The 15,035-nt window shown below is 43.9% G+C and overlaps 1 protein-coding gene across 1 annotated transcript in view; it reads left to right on the top strand.

Moving 5' to 3' along the window:
• LOC120047900 (BTB/POZ domain-containing protein KCTD16-like) overlaps positions 1-15,035 on the top strand; it is a 908,275-nt gene that overhangs the window by 513,153 nt on the left and 380,087 nt on the right. The window lies entirely within an intron of this gene.

A 15,035-nucleotide genomic window follows, 5' to 3' on the forward strand; every position in this document is an offset into this window, starting at 1 on the left:
CACTGACTAGGTTACCTTATGAGTTCCTTCTAGTGTTGTGGTAACTTGTGGGAATCCTTTCAGTCAACATCTATCGGATCCAGGTGATTATACATGACATTCACTCAGTCATGTTATAATAGTTATTCAGCCAGGATAAATGATAAGGCTAAGGGTTCCTGTCGCCTCAGTTACAAGGCTGGACGTGTAACCTACAGATCTGGGTTCAACCAGTATTCATTTTCATTTTAAATACTTTGAGCATCTGATTGAGCCTGCCTGGCGTGCCAGATCAGATAGGCAGGGTTGGCACTTTGGGAACTATTCTGTTAGCGCCATTGTGACAGCCAAGCTCAATTACAGGCAACTAAAGTATTTGAAGGGAAAGCTAATGGTATTTGAACCCAGGTCTGGTACATACTAACCATGCTGTGTGGAAAACAGTTAGCCAGAGAAAAGCGAAAACATCCGAGGTAGAGTTAATGTAAGGTCTCCTGCCAGCTACCTCCTGCTAGTTCTTAAATATCAGGTGCTGGGTGTTTAATTCATGGCCCTGGTCTTTATTTAAGGCGTTTGTCAGGTGAGGACTGATTCACATGTTTTATAGCTGCACATTTTGTGGTCAGGGTTGTTTCCCTGAACAAAACAAGCAGGCAGAAAAATCCACCCTTTTTAAAGCTGTCTTGTTTCTGTTTGAAGGCGTTTAATCCTCATCTACTGATTGCCCTGCAGCTATATGTGGGTGTAGGTTTTTCTGTGCAACAAGCAAAAACAGCGTGTTAATTGAAGATCATCCAACACCGTCTATTACATAACTGCATTTCTGGTCATTGATTTAGGATATCTATCTCCGCCTTATTCTACTAAGTGAGCAGTAACTCATCTCAAGTCTAATAACTGTCAAATGAGCAATGGCTTTTGTGAGCAAGCAGAAGAATGGTCCCTTTGGTGCCGTTCACAGTTTTATTGCATGTTGTTTTAACCAGCTCCTTCTGCCTCTAAATTACAGAGGGTGCCAATGAATGAGAGAGAGAGAGACAGATAGAGAGAGAGAGACCGAGACAGAGAGAGTGACAGAGAGAGAGATCGAGACAGAGAGAGACCGAGACAGAGAGAGAGACCGAGACAGAGAGACCGAGACAGAGAGAGTGACAGAGAGAGAGAGATCGAGACAGAGAGAGAGAGACAGAGACAGAGAGAGTGAGAGTGACAGAGAGAGAGATCGAGACAGAGAGAGTGACAGAGAGAGAGATCGAGAGAGAGAGAGACCGAGACAGAGAGAGTGACAGAGAGAGAGAGAGAGACCGAGACAGAGAGAGTGACAGAGAGAGAGAGAGAGACCGAGACAGAGAGAGAGAGACAGAGAGAGAGAGACAGAGAGAGAGAGACAGAGAGAGAGAGACAGAGAGAGAGAGACAGAGAGAGAGTGACAGAGACAGAGAGAGTGACAGAGAGAGAGTGACAGAGAGAGAGAGACCGAGAGAGAGATCGAGACAGAGAGAGAGAGAGACAGAGAGAGAGACAGAGACAGAGAGAGAGAGAGAGAGAGAGAGAGAGAGAGAGAGAGAGAGAGAGAGAGAGAGAGAGAAAGCATTTCAGAGAGCAGTGTGTCAGTAGGGTTCAGGACCTGTCCTCTAAATCTCTCAATTCTTCACCTGTCTGACACCTGACCCCGCTCCTCCTCTTCCTCTCCTCCTCCCGTTCCCCTGTCCCTGTGATCAGAGGGTGGTATTATAGTGACAGATGCTCTCATTCTCATCTATCGATTGCAGCGGTGTGGTGACTGACATGCTCTGACACTCTCTCTCTCCTCCCAGCAAATCCTCCTCCTCACAGCTGCCCATGTCCCTTAAAGTTGATGATGTGATTGTTACTGACAAGAAGCACATGGCTGAGCTCTTTAATCACCACTTCATTAAGTCAGGATTCCTATTTGACTCAGCCATGGCTCCTTGCCCATCTAACGTTTCCTTATCTCCCACCCCTTCTAATGCGACTATCCCCGATGCTTCTCCCTCTTTTTCCCCTGCCCCGCTACAAAGTTTCTCCCTGCAGGAGGTCACTGAGTCTGAGGTGCTAAAGGAGCTCTCTAACTTGGCCCCCAAAAAACATCTGGGTCAAATGGTTTAGACCCTTTCTTCTTTAAGGTTGCTGCCCCTATCATCGCCAAGCTTATCTCTGACCTTTTTAACCTGTCTCTCCTTTCTGGGGAGGTTCCCATTGCTTGGAAGGCAGCCACAGTTTGTCCTTTATTTAAAGTGGGAGATCAAGCTGATCCTAACTGTTATAGGCCTATTTCTATTTTGCCCTGTTTATCAAAAGTCCTCAATGATGTCACCATTGCCCTTGATTACAAGCATTGTTGTGTTGCTATTTTTATTGACTTGGCCAAAGCTTTTGATACGGTAGACCATTCCATTCATGTGGGCCGGCTAAGGAGTATTGGTGTCTCTGAGGGGTCTTTGGTCTGGTTTTCCAACTACCTCTCTCAAAGAGTGCAGTGTATAACGTCAGAAAATCTGCTGTCTCAGCCACTGCCTGTCACCAAGGGAGTACACCAAGGCTCGATCCTAGGCCCCACGCTCTACTCAATTTACATCAACAACATAGCTCAGGCAGTAGGAAGCTCTCTCATCCATTTATATGCAGATGATACAGTCTTATACTCAGCTGGCCCCTCTCCGGATTTTGTTTTAAATGCTCTACAACAAAGCTTTCTTAGTGTCCAAAAAGCTTTCTCTACCCTTAACCTTGTTCTGAACACCTCCAAAACAAAGGTTAATGTGGTTTGGTAGGAAGAATGCCCCTCTTCCCACAGGTGTTATTACTACCTCTGAGGGTTTAGAGCTTGAGGTAGTAACCTCATACAAGTACTTGGGAGTATGGATAGATGGTGCACTGTCCTTCTCTCAGCACATATCAAAGCTGCAGGCTAAGGTTAAATCTAGACTTGGTTTCTTCTATCGTAATCGCTCCTCTTTCACCCCAGCTGCCAAACTAACCCTGATCCAGATGACCATCCTACCCATGCTAGATTATGGAGACATAATTTATAAAATCGGCAGGTAAGGGTGCTTTCGAGCGGCTAGATGTTCTTTACCATTCGGCCATCAGATTTGCCACCAATGCTCCTTATAGGACACATCACTGCACTTTATACTCCTCTGTAAACTGGTCATCTCTGTATACCCGTCGCAAGACCCACTGGTTGATGCTTATTTATAAAACCCTCTTAGGCCTCACTCCCCCCTATCTGAGATATCTACTGCAGCCCTCATCCTCCACATACAACACCCGTTCTGCCAGTCACATTCTGTTAAAGGTCCCCAAAGCACACACATCCCTGTGTCGCGCCTCTTTTCAGTTCACTGCAGCTAGCGACTGGAACAAGCTCCAACAAACACTCAAACTGGACAGTTTTATCTCAATCTCTTCATTCAAAAACTCAATTATTGGCACAGTATTACTGGCAGTTGTGGCTGCTTTGTGTGATGTGTCATCTCTACCTTCTTGCCCTTTGTGCTGTTTGTCTGTGCCCAATAATGTTTGTACTATGTTTTGTGCTGCTACCATGTTGTGTTGCTACCATGTTGTTGTTATGTTGTGTTGCTATCATGCTGTGTTGTCATGTGTTGCTGTCTTGCTATGTTGTTGTCTTAGGTCTCTTTTTATGTAGTGTTGTGTTGTCTGTCTTTTTTGTGATGTGTGTTTTGTCCTATATTTATAGTTTATTTTTTATTTTTAATCCCAGGCCCCCGTCCCAACAGGAGGCCTTTTGCTTTTTGGTAGGCCGTCATTGTAAATGCAAATGTGTTCTTAAATGACTTGCCTAGTTAAATAAAGGTTAAATAAAATAAAATAAAAAATATAAAGATCCTTGCTTTTTATCCTCCTGGGAAATAGCACCAATGTACTGCCTGGCACAGACTTCTGAGTTTTCTCAGACTCCAAAACAGCCTAAAACATGTTTACTCTACGGGGCCTGGTGTGTTGCCTTGGCTCGTGTATAGCTGTTCATTTAACTGTCATTTCACCGGTTATGTTGTTAAGAACACCTTCTGTCTTTACAACAACCAACCGACGTTCCGTTCCAGTTCAACACGAGGTTAATCTTCTCCTTCTACAGCTGTAAACCCTGCAGGTTTGACAGTATTATGTTTATATTACAACCCTGCAATGTGTTTATGTCCTTACACAAACATGGCACGTCTCCTATTGTTTTTCTGATAGTATCTTACACCTGTATGTCCAGTGGTGTAAAGTACTTAAGTAAAAATACTTTCAAGTACTACTTAAGTAGTTTTTGGGGTTATCTGTACTTTACTTTACTATTTATATTTTTGACAACTTTTCCTTCACTACATTTCTAAAGAAAATAATGTACTTTTTACTCCATACATTTTCCCCGACACCCAAAAGTACTCATTACATTTGAATGCTTAGCAGGGCAGGTACTGTCACTGATCTGGCTGACTCACTAAACACAAATGCTTCATTTGTAAAGATGACTGAGTGTTGGAGTGTGCTCCTGGCTATCTGTACATAATGACTGAGTGTTGGAGTGTGCTCCTGGCTATCTGTACATAATGACTGAGTGTTGGAGTGTGCCCCTGGCTATCTGTACATAATGACAGAGTGTTGGAGTGTGCTCCTGGCTATCTGTACATAATGACTGAGTGTTGGAGTGTGCTCCTGGCTATCTGTACATAATGACTGAGTGTTGGAGTGTGCCCCTGGCTATCTGTACATAATGACTGAGTGTTGGAGTGTGCTCCTGGCTATCTGTACATAATGACTGAGGGTTGGAGTGTGCTCCTGGCTATCTGTACATAATGACTGAGTGTTGGAGTGTGCTCCTGGCTATCTGTACATAATGACTGAGTGTTGGAGTGTGCTCCTGGCTATCTGTACATAATGACTGAGTGTTGGAGTGTGCTCCTGGCTATCTGTACATAATGACTGAGTGTTGGAGTGTGCCCCTGGCTATCTGTACATAATGACAGAGTGTTGGAGTGTGCTCCTGGCTATCTGTACATAATGACTGAGTGTTGGAGTGTGCTCCTGGCTATCTGTACATAATGACTGAGTGTTGGAGTGTGCCCCTGGCTATCTGTACATAATGACTGAGTGTTGGAGTGTGCTCCTGGCTATCTGTACATAATGACTGAGGGTTGGAGTGTGCTCCTGGCTATCTGTACATAATGACTGAGTGTTGGAGTGTGCTCCTGGCTATCTGTACATAATGACTGAGTGTTGGAGTGTGCTCCTGGCTATCTGTACATAATGACTGAGTGTTGGAGTGTGCTCCTGGCTATCTGTACATAATGACTGAGTGTTGGAGTGTGCTCCTGGCTATCTGTACATAATGACTGAGTGTTGGAGTGTGCTCCTGGCTATCTGTACATAATGACTGAGTGTTGGAGTGTGCTCCTGGCTATCTGTACATAATGACTGAGTGTTGGAGTGTGCTCCTGGCTATCTGTACATAATGACTGAGTGTTGGAGTGTGCTCCTGGCTATCTGTACATAATGACTGAGTGTTGGAGTGTGCTCCTGGCTATCTGTACATAATGACTGAGTGTTGGAGTGTGCTCCTGGCTATCTGTACATAATGACTGAGTGTTGGAGTGTGCCCCTGGCTATCTGTACATAATGACTGAGTGTTGGAGTGTGCTCCTGGCTATCTGTACATAATGACTGAGTGTTGGAGTGTACCCCTGGCTATCTGTACATAATGACTGAGTGTTGGAGTGTGCTCCTGGCTATCTGTACATAATGACTGAGTGTTGGAGTGTGCTCCTGGCTATCCGTAAATTTAAAAAAACAAGAAAATGGTGCCGTCTGTTTTGCTTAATATAAGGAATTTGAAATGATTTATACTTTTACGTTTTATACATAAGTTTATTTTAGCAGTTACATTAACTTGTTATATTTATGTATACTTAAAAACATATACTTCTAGACTTTTACTCAAGGAGTATTTCACTGGGTGACTTTCACTTTTACTTGAGTCATTTTCTATTAAGGTATCTTTACTTTTACGCAAGTATAACAATCCTGTACTTTTTTCCACTACTGTGTATGTCAATGGCTCACACCAACACAGCACATCTGGTATTGTAGCCCTATTGTGATTGGTTTAATAGTGATGAATCTGAGACTCCTCCTTTGGGACTTTGAAGTAAAATCTCCCTCGTATGAAGTCTCTCTGGAGTCTCCTTGGAGGGAGAAGTCCACTGATCATGGCTCTGTCAGATTTCATTTAGATCCAGCTGAGGGTGGCAGCGAGCGGTAAGTGAACCCCCAACCCCTGGGCTGGGGGAGGAGACTCCTGGGTTGGTGGAGCAGATGGGGCCCAGGCTGACCAAGCTGTCTGAGGGGTCCCTGTGTAGTGTGTGTGTGTGTGTGTTGTGTCATGTGTGTGTGTGCATGTGCATGTGTGCCTGCATGAAAAGACAAATCCTTAAATGTCCTTCAGTTCATGGATTGGGCTTGAATTTTATTGAAATAAAACTGTCTCAAATATGATAATATGATAGAAGTACACTATATATACAAAAGTATGTGGACACCCCTTCAAATTAGTGGCGTTGGCTATATTAGCCACACCCGTTGCTGACAGGTGTATAAAATTGAGCACACAACCATGCAATCTCCATAGACAAACATTGACATTAGAATGGCCTTACTGAAGAGCTCAGTGACTTTCAACGTGGCTTTGACATAGTATGCCACCTTTCCAACAAGTCAGTTCGACACATTTCTGCCCTGCTAGAGCTGCCCTGGTCAACTGTAAGTGCTGTTATTGTGAAGTGTCCATACAGAAATGGTTTGTCGAGATCGGTGTGGAAGAACTTGACTGGCCTGCACAGTGCTCTGACCTCAACCCCAACAAACACCTTTTGGATGTTGGGCCTAATCGCCCAACATTAGTGCCCGACCTCACTAATGCTTTGTGGCTGAATGGAAGCAAGTCCTTGCAGCAATGTCCCAACATCTAGTGGAAAGCCTTCCCAGAAGAGTGGAGGCTGTTAAAGCAGCAAAGAGGGGACCAACTCCATATCAATACCCATGATTTTGGAGTGTATATTGCCTCCATCAGAGAGAGGCCATCTTGTTAGTGTGTTGTGCTGTGTACTGCAGACACCTTCTCTCTCTCTTTCTCTTCTCTTCTCTCCTCCCTGTCCTCACCCCCCTCTCTTCTCTCTCTCTTCTCCTCCCTGTCCCCACCCTCCTCTCTTCTCTCTCTCTTCTCCTCCCTGTCCTCACCTCTCTCTCTCTCTCTCTTCTCCTCCCTGTCCTCACCCCACCTCTCTTCTCCTCCCTGTCCTCACCACTCTCTCTTCTCTCTCTCCTCCCTGTCCTCACCCTTTCTGCACCCCCCCTCTCTCTCTCTTCTCTCTCTTCTCTCTCCTCTCCTCCCTGTCCTCATTCCCCCCTCCCTCTCTTCTCTCTCCGCTCCTCCATGTCCTCATCCCACTCTCTTCTCTCTCTCACTCTCTTTTCTCTCTACTCTCCTCCCTGTCCTCACCTCTCTCTCTTCTCTCTCTTTTCTCCTCCCTGTCCTCACCACTCTCTCTTCTCTCCACCCTGTCCTCATCCCCCCCTCCCTCTCTTCTCTCTCCGCTCCTCCATGTCCTCATCCCACTCTCTTCTCTCTCTCTCTCTCTTTTCTCTCTACTCTCCTCCCTGTCCTCACCTCTCTCTCTTCTCTCTCTCTTCTCCTCCCTGTCCTCACCACTCTCTCCTCTCCTCCCTGTCCTCACCTCTCTCTCTTCTCTCTCTCTTCTCCTCCCTGTCCTCACCACTCTCTCCTCTCCTCCCTGTCCTCACCCTTTCTGCACCCCCCCTCTCTCTCTCATCTCCTCCCTGTTCTACCCTCTCGTTTCTCTCTCTACTCTCCTATCTGTCCTCACATTTTCTGCACCCCCTCTTTCTCCCTTCTCTCTCCTCCCCCCTCTCTCTTCTCTCTCCTCTCCTCCCTGTCCTCACCCCTCTCTTCTCTCTCCTCTACTCCCTGTCCTCACCCCTCTCTCTGATTGTCTATGACGTAACCAAGGTGACAACTTAGAACATTTCTCCTTTCAACCCTAAAAACATGTTAAGACCTCCCTGGGTAACTATTATTACAATTAATCTGTTAATTACCCTAATCTATTTTAATGACGTTATTTGGCTGTCGGTCTCGAAAACATTAACTGGGCGTGTGTGTGTGTGTGTGTGTGGCGGTACGTTACTAGGAGGAGTTGTTCTGCTAGTTTAATTGACTCTCTGAACTTCATGACTCCAGAAACTGAAAACAACAATCTTCCTGAATGACGCTTTGATCTCCTTAGATAGATAGTTAATGATGCTCATAGTCACCTGGTATCTCCACAGACACCTCCACAATGGAGAGGCTCCTTCTCATAGTCACCTGGTATCTCCACAGACACCTCCACAATGGAGAGGCTCCTTCTCATAGTCACCTGGTATCTCCACAGACACCTCCACAATGGAGAGGCTCCTTCTCGTCTTTCACCAGGCTTTCTCCCTCCTCCCTCCCTCCCTCTCTCCCTCCCTCTCTCTCTCTCTCTGTACCTCGCTTTCTCCCACTTCCCTTTTCTCCCTCCTCCCTCCCTCTTTCTCTCTCTGTACCTCGCTCTCTCTCCCACTCCCCTTCTCTCCCCCCCTCCCTCTCTCCCTCCCTCCCTCTCTCTGTACCTCGCTCTCTCCCACTCCCCTTCTCTCCCTCCTCCCTCCCTCTCTCTCTCTCTCTCTCTCTGTATGTCAGTCAGTCATGTGTCTTGGTCCTGTTACAACATAGTTGACCCCTGGCCAACCTTGTGCTTAAAGAAACATTCTCACGCAGCTAGACACCCACAAGACATCCACCATCAAAGAGGGATCACCTCTCATCAACCCTTCTGCCTCCCCCGTTCTCTCCCCCCTCCCGCCTCCCCTCTCTCCCCACTCTCTTGCCCCCTCTCCCCTTACCCACCCCTTACCCCTCCCCCTTACCTTTCTCAGCCCTCTCCACCCACACCCCTCCTCTCTCTCTCTCTCACCCCTCCCCTCTCTTCTGTTACATAACCGACTGTTCCTTGTGAGTCAGGAGATCTTTGGCAGGCCAGGGGACAAGCGGTTGGAACATTGTGTTCAGATAGCAGGTCGTCCCAGTATGGCCAGGAATCACAATGCGGCTCAATGCGGCTTCTCTCCATTGGCCCTCGGCACAATACGGCTTCTTGTCGTTGGTCCATTGGCTCTTGAATAACAATAAGGCTACTCCTCATTGGTCCCTGAAGCACAATAAGGCTACTCTTCATTGGTCCCTGGATGGCACTATACAGCTCTGTTCACACCCAACTCTGAGGGTGTCTACTCACATGATCAGCTTTAGAGCTGGGAGCACCATGATCAGCTTTAGAGCTGGGAGCACCATGATCAGCTTTAGAGCTGGGAGCACCATGATCGGCTTCAGAGCTGGAGGCACCATGATCAGCTTCAGAGCTGGGAGCACCATGATCAGCTTTAGAGCTGGGAGCACCATGATCAGCTTTAGAGCTGGGAGCACCATGATCAGCTTCAGAGCTGGGAGCACCATGATCAGCTTTAGAGCTGGGAGCACCATGATCAGCTTCAGAGCTGGGAGCACCATGATCAGCTTTAGAGCTGGGAGCACCATGATCAGCTTTAGAGCTGGGAGCACCATGATCAGCTTCAGAGCTGGGAGCACCATGATCAGCTTTAGAGCTGGGAGCACCATTTATGGATCTGTTCTTCTTGTTGATCAGTGGAAGGTGGTCCAAAACTCATCCATGAAGTATTGTGTGTGTGTGTGTGTGTGTGTGTGTGAATGAGTGCACTCGTGCATGCTTGTGAGAACTTGTAAGAACTTGTGAGAACTTGTGTGCCCGTTCTGAAATACATTATGTAACTGGTACGTCATGCCACAATATTGGATTATTCCCACGTTGAGATGTTAAGATTCACTAATAAGACCTCATATCTGCTTTTCATGTACCGCCGCTTCTTACAACATCTCTCTGTGTTGGTACTAGCTCATCTACCACCAATGTTATCAATTCCCTGCATAATGGCATGCCATTGCTGCCTTTTTCTCATAGAAGCTGTAAGGTCCACTACCAATGTAGCGTTGTTATTAGTGTGTTACACAGGTAAAGGTCTCAGCTGTTTTGGTTGACAACTGGAGGAGAAGAGGCAGAGGTCTCAGCTGTTTTGGTTGACAACTGGAGGAGAAGAGCTGTGTTCTTTAGTCTCCACTAGAGGACTCTTCTTCAGCTTTTCCGTTTACTTTGGTTTCCTCCATGATTTAATACAATGACACACACACACACACACACACACACACACACACACACACACACACACACACACACACACACACACACACACACACACACACACACACACACACACACACACACACACACACACACACACACACACACACACACACACACACACACACGTGTAATGTGTTGCTCATTCAATTGCTTTACAACAGTTTAGTTCATATTATCTCAGCCTGCGTCAGTCCTTTCCCACCCTCCTCTCTTCCCCTCTAGTATCGTGTTTACATGTCACCCCACAGTGGAAATACGGTGGAGAAGGAAACAGATTTAACAGTCAAGACAGTCATTTCTAACAGGCCAACCTCACCCACCCTGTCTTTCAGGCCTGTCAATGTGCAGACATTGAAACTGATGGAAACTGATCAGAACCACTGGTTGAGAGAATGCCAAGAGTGTGCAAAGCTGTCATCAAGGCAAAGGGTGGCTACTTTGAAGAATCTCAAATTTAAATATATTTTGATTTGTTAAAAACTTTTTCATTACTACATGATTCCAAATATGTTATAAATATGTTAAGCTTCCTGCCATCCAGGACCTATATAATAGGCGGTGTCAGAGGAAAGCCCATAAAATTGTCAGAGACTCCAGTCACTCAAGTCATAGACTGTTTTCTCTGCTACCACATGGCAAGTGGTACTTGAGCACCAAGTCTAGGACCAAAAGGCTCCGCAACAGCTTCTACCCCCCAAGCCATAAGACTGCTGAACAATTAATCAAATGGCCACCAGACTATTTACATTGACTCCCTCCCATTTGTTTTGTTCACTGCTGCTACTCGCTGTTTATTATCTATGCATAGTCACCTCACCCCTACCTACATGTACAAATTACCTCCTGTACCCCCGCACACTGATTCAGTACCGGTAACCCCTGTATATAACCTCGTTATTGTTATTTTATTGTGTTACTTTTTATAATTTTTTACTTTTGTTTATTTGGTAAATATTTTCTTAACTCTTCTTGAACTGCACTGTTGGTTAAGGGCTTGTAAATAAGCATTTCACGGTAAGGTCTTAAAAAGCACCTTAAAAACAACTTTGTTTTTAAGCCTTGGATTTCTAATCCTCTAATGTTGTTATTGGATCTGATTTTAATAGCCTGCATTTCGATGGCTATAACGAATAGATATGGTGACAGCGGACACCCTTGTTTAACTCCTCCTGACTATTCAAAACTCTCTGAGAAGTAAACATTATTTACTATTTTGCACCTGGGGTTGCTATACATTGTTTTTACCCATTTTATTAGAGAACTACCGAAATTGAAAAAATCCAGGAATTTATAAATAAAATCCAGTCTTACTTTATCAAATGCCTTTTTGCCTGACCCTGACTCTGAGCCTGCCTGCCGTCCTGTACCTTTGCTTCCACGCTGGATTATCGACCCCTGCCTGCCTTGACCTGTTGTTTGCCTGCCCCTGTTGTTACAATAAACATAGTTACTACACACAGTCTGCACTTTGGTCTTACCTTGATACCTAATATTATTATTCCCTGCAAACCCTACCACCCCTCCCCCAATTGGAGTTAACTAATAAACAATAACACTTTGGCTTCTACCTTCAGTTTATACATACTATACACATTTTACAGACACAATCTATTTTACAATAGTTATATTTTGTTTGTTTTTATTCCTGGCCTTCCTCTATTTCTGATTTGTATTTGTAACTGTGCCATTTTACAACATTTCTGAACCAATATACATTTTACAGACCCCGTATGTTTTACATTTGTTATCTTGTTGTTATTAGTTTCACCCTTCAGCCCCATTCAACCCCTCCCATCTATCTCTTAAAACACCATCCAATTTGGATTTCTATTTGCCATATATTTTTCAACAGTGCTGTGATGCTTCACAAAGTACTGAACCGTTCTATTCTCATAGCTTCTACAGATTGTAAATGAAAGATAAACATTATATTATTGATCGATTGATTATCACCTTTCAAAGTACCCAGTATTGCTATCTGTAGCGGTAGTTCTAGGTAAATGTTGCAATTCTTCAGCCATTCTTGGACCTGTGACCAAAAACGAGCTACATATGAACAGTACCAAAATAAATGATCTCATGACTGCCTCCTCGCAGCAAAATCTGCAGAGCTGGGAATATTGTATTCCCCATATATACAACATTCTATTGGTTGCAAGAATTTTGTATAATAATTTAAATGAAAAAATGTGAAGTTTTGAGTCCATGTGCCATGGAATCGGTACATTGAAAATCTCTTCCCAACTATTTAGCAAGTTATATGTAACAGATGTCAATTTTTTGGTCCTTAAATTAAACTGGTATATATATATTTTTTATCACAATTTTCTTTAACCATTTTTGTTCTTTAATGCAGGGCCAACCGACTAGTTCCTTTATTTTTCCCCCTTCCTCTTGCCTCTTCCATTTTTATGGTAATGCTGTCTGTCTGTCTGTCTATGTGTGTGTGCGCATATGTACAGATACTACTTGGAATATACTGTAACTTTCCATTGAAATGACCCAATAGGGAGCAACCTCACTATAATCTAGTCCAGTCATGTTGTTCCAGTCATGTTGTTCTGTTAGAGCAGACATTTACATATGTCTGTGTTAGCTGGATGTGTGACATAACTCCACCAGTCCTATTTATGATATAATTTACAAAGATTGTACCTTTTTTTTAAAAATGATTTTGAATCGAAAAAAACTGTTTTTTTTTCAATTAGTATATTTGAGTTTAACCACAATATTTGTTGTATTATTTTTCAGGTGGATTATTTTTTTATATTATTTTTTAGTCTTTTCAGGTGGATTAAACTGAAATTGCAACTTACTTTCTAAGGCTTGTTTCAAAAATAACGATATTTTGGAGATTATTTGGTTTTGAAATAACTGAAAGTGAACAGTTGTAATCTAAATAAAAGGAAAAAGGCCATTCTTGAACATGGGGTGAGACATTCTTACTAATTTACTAGAGAACCATTTTTAGATTTAAGTATAACTTTTGTATGACTGATGCCTTTAGTGACAGGTCTAATGCTTTAATATTTAATAATTTCTGCCCTCTGAATTCATATTCATTATATAAATAGGCCCTTTTAATTGTATCTTGTTGTTATTAGTTTCACCCTTCACCTCCATTCAACCCCTCCCATCTATCTCTTAACACCATCCAATTTGATTACCCTTTAATAGGTGATCAAATACTTATGTCATGCAATAAAATGCAAATTAATTACTTAAAAATCATACAATGTGATTTTCCGGATTTTTGTTCCGTCTCTCACAGTTGAAGTGTACCTATGATAAAAATTACAGACCTCTACATGCTTTGTAAGTAGGAAAACCTGCAAAATCGGCAGTGTATCAAATACTTGTTCTCCCCACTGTATATTTTCAAAGAAGCTTGGATCATCATTATTTGGACCGTATAGGTTAATAAGCCATATCTGTTTATGGTCCAATAACATATTTAAAATAATCCATCTGCCTTGGGGATCTGTTTGGACAATTTGCACATTTGCATAAAAATAGCTGTTAATTAATATCATTACCCCTTTTGAATTTCTTTGCCCATGGGAGAAATATATTTCGCCCCCCAGTCCTTTTTCCACAAAACTTCATAAAAAATTGTTGAATGTGTTTCCTGTATTTCTTCTCTTTTAGCCAGGTAAATACTGATCGTCTTTTCTTATTATCTGCTACGCCATTACAATTACAACTGTCTATACTTATTTCACCAATTACCATAATGAGACACAAGTTTCAATTCTATTTATCATAATATATGTTTGTAAACGTACCATTAAAAAGTAACATGATGATTGAGTGTCTATATAGCTGTACCATGATATTTACATTGCTACTTAGTAAACCTCCAATTGGTCCCCGCTATTCCACCCACTAAAACCCCTCCTCATCCCGAGTTGGGTTGTCATCCCTATGCCCGGCAGACCACCCGCGATCCCCCGGATCCTATGGCCCCGGAGAGACCGGGACCCATCCTTCGAAAGAGCACACAGAGCCATCCACAGAACAGAAGCAGATCAACCGTCAAATGCATTTCCATCGCCCTCAACTCCATTTGTATTATACTGTATATGGCCATTAAAAAATATACACTGCTCAAAAAAATAAAGGGAACACTTAAACAACACAATGTAACTCCAAGTCAATCACACTTCTGTGAAATCAAACTGTCCACTTAGGAAGCAACACTGATTGACAATAAATTTCACATGCTGTTATGCAAATGGAATAGACAAAAGGTGGAAATTATAGGCAATTAGCAAGACACCCCCAATAAAGGAGTGGTTCTGCAGGTGGTGACCACAGACCACTTCTCAGTTCCTATACTTCCTGGCTGATGTTTTGGTCACTTTTGAATGCTGGCGGTGCTTTCACTCTAGTGGTAGCATGAGACGGAGTCTACAACCCACACAAGTGGCTCAGGTAGTGCAGCTCATCCAGGATGGCACATCAATGCGAGCTGTGGCAAGAAGGTTTGCTGTGTCTGTCAGCGTAGTGTCCAGAGCATGGAGGCGCTACCAGGAGACAGGCCAGTACATCAGGAGACGTGGAGGAGGCCGTAGGAGGGCAACAACCCAGCAGCAGGACCACTACCTCCGCCTTGGGTTACTGCAGCTAGTGTTGCCAGCACTGCCACTGCCTGGGTGGGGGCACCCCACCGGAATCCCCACCGGCTAGGTACAAGGTCGTCAAGGT

Source organism: Salvelinus namaycush, chromosome 5 (assembly GCF_016432855.1).
Source record: "Salvelinus namaycush isolate Seneca chromosome 5, SaNama_1.0, whole genome shotgun sequence".
Taxonomy (NCBI): domain Eukaryota; kingdom Metazoa; phylum Chordata; class Actinopteri; order Salmoniformes; family Salmonidae; genus Salvelinus; species Salvelinus namaycush.